The sequence below is a fragment of the Neofelis nebulosa genome, chromosome 6 (genome assembly GCF_028018385.1).
Source record: "Neofelis nebulosa isolate mNeoNeb1 chromosome 6, mNeoNeb1.pri, whole genome shotgun sequence".
Classification (NCBI taxonomy): Eukaryota; Metazoa; Chordata; class Mammalia; order Carnivora; family Felidae; genus Neofelis; species Neofelis nebulosa.
This window is the reverse complement of record NC_080787.1, coordinates 69,987,849-69,999,116: the sequence shown is the minus strand read 5'-3', so window position 1 is coordinate 69,999,116 and position 11,268 is coordinate 69,987,849.

Genomic DNA, 11,268 nt, shown 5'->3' with positions numbered 1-11,268 from the left:
TTGAAACTTAATGATGTCTAGGAAACTGCCACATGGTTCCTGAAGGTGGTTGATCCCTGGAAATCATTGAGAAGGATCATGATTTTGTCCTTTTTCTAAATAGAGAAATAGGAACTAAGTGTCCTGTCCATCAATCACTGGCAGAAATGAGTGAAATAAGGAAAATAGTCATTCACCTTGGACTACCCTTAAGGGGCCCAGGGGTCTCAAGAGTTTAGAGCTCTGGTTTTTGTGGGTGACTACATAACAAAGATAATGCTAAGTTAATGTTAACAATTACTTCCTGAGTAAGCAAAAAGTATTAACACTTGAGCAATTGAAAGTTTGTTAATGTTTTTGCATACATTGAAAAATGACCTTTTTAAGAAAAGTTTTACAAGTTAAGTCTGTTTCATATCTAAGTAATTTTTCTCATGGACAGTTTGTCCATTTGGTGGTTTTCCAGTTTGGGAAGTTTATGAATTGGACTGTTCACCTGTAGGTTTGTGACTATAGGTTGTCTGTGTAAATACTTAGCAGTGGGATCACTGGATTGTATGGCAAGTGTATGTATACCTTTTGTAGGTATGATTTTTAAGCTGCACTATTCCTAGGCATTGGAGATAGAATTGCATACAAAATGGACAGGTCTTGCCACTTGAGTTTATAATCCAGTGGGGGAGGTAGATCCTACCTTAAATGAGCAGGTAATTCTGAATTGTGATGATGCTATGAAGAAAAATGCATTGTCAGGCATAACTTGAGATCTGAAGGACAAGTAGGAGTTACTGGAGAATATGAAAACATTAGACATCCAAATGTCTAGTGAAAAAAGTAACAAGGACACACACAAATTGAAAGAATCTAAGTCTTGTAAATCTAACTTCAACAGTATATTCATTGAAGTCTGCTTGAATAACTTATCAATGTATATGTCACTCATTGGAGGGCAGAGACCTTAGGGCAAGTATTAATACCCTCATTACAGATGACAGACTGAGGTAGAGTAGCTCCTAAGTCATCTATTGCTGGATGAGCTTTTTGTCTCCATTCTATTTGCTTGCTAGTGACATAAAACATAGGTTCTTGTGTAAGGTAATTGAACTATTTTACTTCATTTTACAAGAATAATTTACTTGATCCCAATTATATCTTTTTGAAAAAAAAATTTTGATCTCTATACCCAAAGAGGGGCTTGAACTCATGACCCTGAGATCAAAAGTTGCATGTTCCCTCGACTGAACCAGACTGGCACCCCCAATTAATACCCTTTGGTCACATCTACACTAAACCGTTCTTAAGCTGTTTCTTGGGGCGCCTGGGTGGCGCAGTCGGTTAAGCGTCCGACTTCAGCCAGGTCACGATCTCCCACTCCGTGAGTTCGAGCCCCGCGTCAGGCTCTGGGCCGATGGCTCGGAGCCTGGAGCCTGTTTCCGATTCTGTGTCTCCCTCTCTCTCTGCCCCTCCCCCGTTCATGCTCTGTCTCTCTCTGTCCCAAAAATAAATAAAAAACGTTGAAAAAAAAAAAAAATTTAAGCTGTTTCTGAATCTTAGGTCACGGGGTTTCTAGATTCTTCCTATGCTGTTCCCCTTTCCAGTGTATAGCTTTTTAAACTTTTTATCAAAATTAAATCTGTGGATGTACAAGTGTGTAGTCTCTTCCGTTGATCCAGGAGACCCAGGAGTCTGCCTGACTTGGACTTGAAAAGCTGTCCCTTTAATCTGTGCATAACTGTCCATCTCAAGATTGTTCTGAGGATGAAATTAGTTAGTTGGTGTGGACTCTAGCCCAGTACCTGGCCTATTGTAAAAGGCCAGTAATAAAAGGTAGCTTTTATTGCAGTTGTTGGAAGATCCATTGCTTCTTTAAAAGTTTTTTTTTTCTAACTTTTTTTTTTTAAACGTTTATTTTTGAGACCGCATGAACGGGGAAGGGTCAGAGAGAGGGAGACACAGGCTCCAGGCTGTCAGCACAGAACCCGATGCGGGGTTCGAACTCACGGACCGCGAGATCATGACCTGAGCTGAAGTCACCCGACTGAGCCACCCAGGCACCCCTCTAACGTTTATTTTTGAGACCAAGACAAAGCATGAACGGGGGAGGGTCAGAAAGAAAGGGAAAAGTTTTTTAAATGTTTATTCTAAGAGTGAGTGCAAGAGAAGCAGAGGGGTGGGGTAGAGAGGAAATCCCAAGCAGGCTCTGCACTCTGCAGACCCTGACATGGGGTTCAAACTCGAACCCTGCAATCGACCTGAGCCAAAAGCAAGGGTCAGTTTTTCAGTGGACTGAGCCACCCAGGTGCCCTAAGGAGGTTATAACACGGATTATGATCAAATACCACTTGACTTTTTAAATGCAAATTACATTTTAGATCTTTAATTGCATGGTCAAGTTTTTTAAATAAAACTTTGGTAGTAACTAGGTTCATAGAAAAATTGGGAAGATAGGAATAAGAGTTTCAGTATACCCCTCACCTAGTTTGCTTCCCGTTAACGTCTTCCACTCCCATAGTATAGTATATTTGTCAAAACCAAGAAACCATTGTTACCTTACTATATCCAGGCTTTATCCACATTTCAACAAGTATCCAATCTGACACTCTTTATTTTTGAGAGTAAAAGGGACAGCATGAGTGGGGGAGGGGCAGGAAGTGAGGGAGACAGAATCCGAAGAAGGCCCCAAAGCCCTGAGCTGTCTGGCTCAGGAGCCCTATGGGGGCTCTAACTCAAACCAGAAACTGAGACCTGAGTGGAACTCAACTGAGACACCCAGGCACTCCTGTCTTGGTTACTTTTAAAAACTGAGAAGCTCCTGGGTGGCTCAGTTAAGTGTCCTCACAATTCAGGAGTTCCGAGCCCCACATCGGGCTCTGCTGACAGTCTGGAGCCTGCTTCAGATCTTGTGTCTCCCTGTTTCCCTCCCTCCCTCCGTCTCTCTCAAAAATTTTTTTTTTTTTAATGGGGCGCCTGGGTGGCGCAGTCGGTTAAGCGTCCGACTTCAGCCAGGTCACGATCTCGCGGTCCGTGAGTTCGAGCCCCGCGTTGGGCTCTGGGCTGATGGCTCGGAGCCTGGAGCCTGTTTCCGATTCTGTGTCTCCCTCTCTCTCTGCCCCTCCCCCGTTCATGCTCTGTCTCTCTCTGTCCCAAAAATAAATAAAAACGTGGAGAAAAAAAAATTTAAAAAAATATATTTTTTTAAAACCTCAAATATTGAGGCATCTTGGTGGCTCATTGGGTTAAGCATCTGACTTCAGATCACCATCTCGACATCATAGTTCCAAGCCCCACATGGGGCTCTCTGCTGTAGGCACGAAGCTTTACTTCAGGTCCTCTGACCCTCGCCTGTGCACACCTGTGTGCTCTCTCAAAAATACTTAAACATCAAATGTTGGGAGTTTACATTTATCCCTGCTATATCTCATCTTGTTGGGGTAATATTGAATCTGGAACCTGCTATGTAAGCATGTTAAATAAAAATGTGGACTTTGTTGTTTATATATCTAATATTTATATTTAAATAGTTTTATTTAAATTATTACTAGGTACTAAATAAGGCCCAAAAACAGACCTGAGCTATTGTGCTTGGAGAACTATTCTTTGATTATGATGGTCCAGCCACCTGCAAATTCACCTAATATTAAAATCTGGGTCCTATTTTGCCATTTTGGTCACAATCATGAAAATTTTAGCAAATGTTGAGTAAAAGTGAGGTGAAGTAGGTAATAGCTTTAAGTTTCCTTTTTTTGGCAGATAAAAATAATTTGGTGTGCCACTTAAGATCAAGATGTGAGTAAAATCTATACTAGGATTTAAATATTCTGTCTTATTAACCAACCATTCACAACCTCAAGGAGTTTGAGTTATTTTAGCTTTTTGTCAAAATTCACATCCAAAAGTGATCAAAGCAGCAACATATGCAGTCTGGGTATTCCCTTTAACACGATTTCTTCTGAGACCTGATCTAAAATGTAGATTACTGCTTACGTAAAGCAGAATAGGTTTGAAAATAGACATAAGTCAAAGGTAGGTAGGATATCCTACTGAGAGTAACTGGCAGGAAAGACCGTGTGGTCTCCCTGCAAACGTGGTTCCCAGAGGTTAAGTGACTTGGTTACATTTTCAGTAAAATCATGTGATTGGGAGAATATTCTAGTTGGTGGTGTGATAAACTGTAGGGTTTCCACATAAGTCATTTGAGTTTGGAGTTCCAGGGCTATTTGGAGCCACACAAACTGAGGAAGTGGTTCTCTCAGACTTCTGATGAGGGCATCTGCCAGGCTTCCTGGGCCTGGGTTGTAACCATTGAAGTAGAAGGGGTGCTGCTGTATCAACAAAGGAAGGGCCTTATCCAGCCTTGACCTGCAGCCCCTCTCTTTAGCTGTTGTCACACCTTGATTGACCATTTGGACATCTCTGTTGAGCCTCCTACAAGATTCTGTGTTGAGCTGCAAACTCAGTAAATGTCTACCAAGAGATAAGATGATTTTTATTCAGTTAGGGTTGGGTGGAGGGAACATTTTCTTGTAGCTAAATCTTTATATTGAGGTTAGGGAATACATCTCTTGGAACTCAGTTTCTCAGATTTTATGTAACTTTATGAATGTTTTTCTTCAAAGCTCTGGTATCTGTCATTGAAGTTTGTTAAACTGTTCCCTGCCCCCCCTCCCCCCGCCCCCGCCCCGCTTTAGGTTGTTCTGTATGAATTGGAACTACAGAAAATTCAGTAAGTTTCCTTTTCATTGCTTGAAACATGTCATGTGTGCTGGTCTTCTATGATACACAGTTTAGAATAATGTTTTTTTCTAAATTTAGGTAGTCTATTTCTTTATGTATCTTAACATGCTGACTTAAATTTTGATTGTCATGTTTTAAATAGTGTAGACCAAGTCTAAAACAGAATTCAAAGAGCAACCAACATAAAGACTAAATTTGAATGAAGCACTGTGTTTGAAAAATAGTTGTTTAGCCTAGCAAACGCTAGAAAAGTACTACTGTCTTCCAAGTATATATATGAAGAGTATTTTAAATCTGCAGAGAATGCTGCTCAAAGTGAAATTCACATTTTAAATTCTCCGACAGTCTCTAAACTCTGGAATAACCCTTAGATCGAGTGCTATAATGGTTCATTAAGCATGGCAACTCTGTAAATGCTTAACATGAAATAGGCTACAAAAGGTGGGAGTGGGAAATTGAAGGTTAAGCCAAGAGAAAGAGACATCGATTGTTTAGGGACAGCTGGAGAAACTTTTCATACAATGGAGGACTTCTGGTCCTTAGGAGGAAACAAATCATTGAAAATGGCAGAAAAGGTATTGTGAAATCAGAATACCTGAGATCCATGCTCAACAGCAACTTGCAATTATACTTTAATCACATGACTTAACCAGGCTACAGCATAGAAAGAGTTCAATAAGTTTTTAAGGTTTTTTTTTTTTTTTAAATTCTTTGAGAAATACACAGATGTTAAAGAATCCTAATATATTGGGGGTTTTGCCCTAAGGAAGTAGTGCCATTTCTTCAAACAGATTAGTCTTAATATTTCTTACTGTGGATCCTAGTAAAGAAAAAAATTTTCTATTGCAACACAGTATAAACAGTATTTCATTGCATCAAAGATGATTACCTATGATTATGACACAAATTTCATGACTTGCTAATGAATTGCAGCCAGCAGTTTGAGAATGTTGATTTAGAAGTCTGTTGACAGGCGCACCTGAGTGGCTCAGTTGGTTAAGTGACTTTGGCTCAGGCCATGATCTTATGGTTCGTGGGTTCGAGCCCTGTGTTGGGCTCTGTGCTGACAGCTCAGAGCCTGGAGCCTGCTTCAGATTCTGTGTCTCTCTCTGCCCCTCCTCTGTTCATTTTCTCTCTCTCTTTCTCAAAAATAAACATTAAAAAAATTTTTTTAGAAGTCAGTTGACAGTCAAAATGAGGTTCTAAATCAAAATAAATGCATCCTTTCTGTAGGGTATAAGAGCTGAGGTTGTCAACCTATACTTGTCCAGACAGGCATTCAAGTATGCCCAAAGCTTACATTTGAAAAAAATGTGGTCTTGCCCACAAATATAACCCACTACCCATTGGAAGGTGGAATGGCTTTCTTTTAGACTTGAATTTCTGTAATAAAGCATGAGTTTTCTGCACAACCAACTTCAATCAGCAGTACAGATTATTTGGATTCTACATTCCTGAGGCAGCACACGGTAAAATTAATTGCAATCTAGTTTCTTCCAAAAGCAGCTGAGACAATGGATATTTATGGAGACAAGCTAGTGGTTCTCACAGTTGGCTGGGCATTGAAATAACCTATGGAGTTTGTTAAACATGGATATCAATACCTTTCCAGGCCAGCTGAATCAATTGCTTATGATAAGGCATTGCCCCCTACTTTTACAAGCTCTGTTAGGAATTCTGAGGTGAGGTTTAAGAATCCTTGGTCAAGGGCTTGCCAGTCATACATTTCTTTACAGGTTTTTGTTTTGTTTAAAAAACAGCTCTATTGACACAAGTCATATACTGTAAAATTTACCCTTTAAATTTTTTTTTTTAATGTTTACTTTTGAGACAGAGACAGAGCATGAACAGGAGAGGGTCAGAGAGAGGAGGACACACAGAATTGGAAGCAGGCTCTGAGCCATCAGCCCAGAGCCCGACGCGGGGCTCGAACTCATGGACCGCGAGATCGTGACCTGAGCTGAAGTCGGACACTTAACCGACTGAGCCACCCAGGCGCCCCAAAATTTACCCTTTTAAAGTGTACAATTCAGTGGTCTTCAGTATCTTCATAGAGTTGTGCAGCCATCGTCACAGTCTAATTTCAGAACATTTTCATCACCTTATAGAAGAGGTACCCTTTTTAAGGGCAAGGAAGCCACCCCAGGAGTCTCCTTTTACCATTTGTTGGGTCAGTTTGCACACAAGCCTCAGGCCTAGACCAAACACTGGGGGGGGACTGCAATGACCGAGACGGGCTTAAATTAATGAAGATTTAGCTCCTGGAACTGTGAAGGAAAGAGTAAACCATGGTTTTTTGGAAAGGACAATGGGCAGATGTGATTATTAGGAAGACGGCCCAGCAGTGTTTATCATAGGCAAATTAATTATCTCCAAGTCTTGTTTCCCTTGTCTCCAGAACAAGGACAACTTTATCATGGGGTTAAGTGCAACGGTGCACTCCCTATCTGATGATACATAGGGAACATTATTAGGTAGTAGCTACTTTTATAAGATCACTAGCAAAGGCACTGTTTTCCCTAAGAGGTTATGTGATAAGTTTCTCTTAGATTTTCATAATAGGAAAAAGTTTTCTCTTGGTCCCCTTGATGACACAAAACCGTATCACTGACAGGAAGCTCAGCTAGAATTTTAACATTAAAGTGGGATCTGCCTTTTCCTCAGCTGATCCTTAATTTTCTCTAAAATGTCTCAAGTATATTTTTAGAAATAAGCAGGGGATAAATTATCAGTAAGTAAATAGGTTTTAGAGCTGAGCTACATATACATTGAGGTTTTTAAAAAAATTGTAAGATAAACACAACATAAAATTCACTTTCTTAACCATTTTTAAGTGTTCGGTGGCATTAGGTACATTCAAATTGTTGTGCAATCATCACCACCGTACTCCAGAACTCTTCATCTTGCAAAAACAAACTCTGTACCCATTAAACAATAACTCCACATTCTTCTCTACCCCCAACCACCATTCTGCTTTGTCTCTAGGCTAATCTGACTACTCTAGGTACCACATATAAGTGGAATCATAGAATACTGTCCTTTTTTGACTGTTTCTTTCACTTAGCATAATGTCCTCTAAACTCATCCATGTTGAAATGTGTGTCAGAATTTCCTTTCAAGGCTGGAAAGTATTTCACTGTTACTTACATACATTTTGTTTACCCCATTCATCTGTTGATGGACGCTTAGGTTGCTTCCACCTTTTAGCTGTTGTGAATAATGCTACTATGAACATGACCCTTGAACAGGGTCTTCAAGACCTTGCTTTCAATTCTTCTGGGTATATACTCAGGAATGGAATTGCTGTGTCATACAGTAATTCTTTTAATTTTGGCAGGGGGAGCAGCTACACCAATTTACTTTTCCACCAACAGTGCATAAGGGTTCAAATTTCTCTACAGGCTTGCCAAGGCTTGTTTTCTGTTTATCTGATAATAGCCAGCCTGTTAGGTGTGAGATGGCATCTCACTGTGAATTTCATTTGCATTTTCTTGGTGACTAGTAATGCCATGCAACATCTTTTCACATGGCTATTGGCCATTTATATATATTTTGGGGAGAAATATTCAAGCCCTTTGCCCATTTTTTAATTGGGTTATTTGGGGGTTTTGCTGTCGTTGAGCTGTAGTTGTCTTTTAAATATTCTGAATATTAACCCGTTATTAGATATAGTATTCTTCCATTCTATGGGTTGCCTTTTCACTCTGTTGTGTCCTTCGCCTCTTACATTAGGAAGTACTAAATATCTGCTTCATAAATAAAATGAGTATCATAAAAATAAATCTCACTTTCATATTAGGAGCAGGAAAACACAGTACAGGAAGGTAGGGAGGAAATGAAGCTGAACAGAATGTGAAGACAGGAGTTATGGAGACAGGCAAACACAAAATTATATAGTTATTTATGTCATAAATATTTTTATCCCATTTAATTATTCACTTTAAGTTTTAGTTTTGTCACCCACTGCCTTTAGTAATATTTATTCATTTATTCCAAAAAAGCATGTATGTCCTGAGTGTCTACAACTATGGCATTGCAAGCATTCAAGAGATTTATATTTTAAGAGGGTAAGCCAGATATTGCAAATTAAGGTGGAATTAAATAATGCAATAATAAAAGTGTTGTGAGGAGGGAGCCTAAGAGGAACAGGTGATTTTCACTACGTGCCCTCCAGCATAAGCACCTCTGCCAGCTCAGGATGATCTAATCTCTGTCGGCTTAACCGACTGGGCCACCCAGGCACCCCAAGTGAGGTAATTTTGTAAAAGTTAACACATTTTAAATTACAGATTTAATTTTTTTTTTTCTTTTTCAACGTTTTTTATTCATTTTTTGGGACAGAGAGAGACAGAGCATGAACGGGGGAGGGGCAGAGAGAGAGGGAGACACAGAATCGGAAACAGGCTCCAGGCTCCGAGCCATCAGCCCAGAGCCTGACGCGGGGCTCGAACTCACGGACCGCGAGATCGTGACCTGGCTGAAGTCGGACGCTTAACCGACTGCGCCACCCAGGCGCCCCTAAATTACAGATTTAAAGAGGTTTCGCATCCTAAACCAAATGGCAGAACCTAAAACAAATGTCAGGGGCACCTGGGTGGCTCAGTCACTTAACCATCCAACTTCAGCCTGGGTCATGATCTCATGGTTTGTGAGTTTGACCCTCACATTGAGCTCTGTGCTGACAGCTCAGAGCCTAGAGACTGCTTCAGATTCTGTGTCTCTCTCTCTCAAAAATAAACATTAAAAAAAAAAAAAAGGTTTTCTATCAAACATTTTTTCAGTGAGAGTGACTATTGTGATGGATTTGCATTATAAAACTTGAATTTCCTAGTATGTGTAGTGTCACTAGGCCCAAATTACAGCTATTAAGAACCTTCCACAGCATTTAAGAACTTTCTATTTCCTCAAGATAAATTTTTGTTATATTCCATTCATTAGGCACCCCATTTACTGCTTTTACTCTTGTCTTTAACCAGAAAAAAGTTTTAAAACAGCAATTTCCCTTCTAGTGCTAAACAGGTAGTGTAAGATGCCTTCTTTTTTTTAATATTTATTTTTTTTGAGAGAGGGAGAGAGAGCATGAGCGGGGGAGGGGCAGAGAGAGGTAGGCACAAAATCTGAAGGAGGCTCCAGGCTCTGAGCTGTCAGCACAAGGCCCAACATGGCTCGAACTTGTGAACCACGAGATCCTGACCTGAGGTGAAATCGGCCACTTAACTGCTTGAGCCACCCAGATGCCCCTACCTTCTTTTTAAAATATAGTATTATGAACAGTGTTGCCTCTGTAGTAAGAATTATGCCCAGGAATAAACATAACTAAAGTAAAAGTTAACCACTTTTTGAAATTACTAAATCAAATATCAAAAAGAATTCATCATTGCTAAATGATCAGCATTACAAATACTTTTCACTTGCTACTGATATTGACTACTTTAATGGAAAAACTAAAATTAGATGAAACAGGGGCGCCAGGGTGGCTCAGTCGGTTGAGCGTCCAATTTCGGCTTGGGTCATATCTCGCAGTTTGTGAGTTCGAGCCCCACGTTGGTCTCTGTGCTGACTGCTCAGAGCCTGGAGCCTGCTTCAGATTCTGTGTCTCCTCTCTCTGCCCAAACCCTGCTTGTGCTGTCTCTGTCTCTCAAAAATAAATAAATACATGTAAAAAAAAATTAAAAAATAAAATTAGATGAAACAAATCCATGAAAACTGAGCTATATCTGAGCAGCTATATAGCATTATAGCAACAAAGTATTTGGCTGCCTCACACTCAGGCTTAACAAATAGATCTGTTGTTAACTCAGGCAACAACAAATGTTGGTGAGGATGTGGAGAAAGAGGATCTCTTTTGCACTGCTGGTGGGAATGCAAACTGGTGCAGCCCCTCTGGAAAACAGCGTGGAGGTTCCTCAAAAGGTTAAAAATAGAACTACCCTACGACCCAGCAACTGCACTACTAAGTATTCATCTGAGGGATGTAGGTATGCTGTTTCGAAGAGGTACATGCACCCCAATGTTTATAGCAGCACTATTGCCAATAGCCAAAGTATGGAAAGAGCCCAAATGTCCATCGATGGACGAATGGATAAAGAGGATGTGGTATATATATACAATGGAGTATTGCTCGGCAATCAAAAAGACTGAAATCTTGCCATTTGCAACTACATGGATGGAAGTGAAATTAGAGAAAGACAAATATATGACTTCACTCATATGAGGACTTTAAGACAGAACAAATGAACACAAGGGAAGGGAAGCAAAAATAATATAAAAACAGGGAGAGGGACAAAACATGAGACTCTTAAATATGGAGAACAAACAGGGTTACTGGAGAGGTTGTGGGAGGGGGGGATGGGCTAAATGGGTAAGGGGCATTACGGAATCTACTCCTGAAATCACTGTTGCATTATATGCTAACTTGGATGTAAATTTAAAAAATAAAAAAATACATAAACAAATTAATTAATTAAAACACACACACACACACACACACACACACACAAAACCCCACAAAAAAACTAAATAGATCTGTAGCCAGAGTGACTTCAGGGCCCTTGA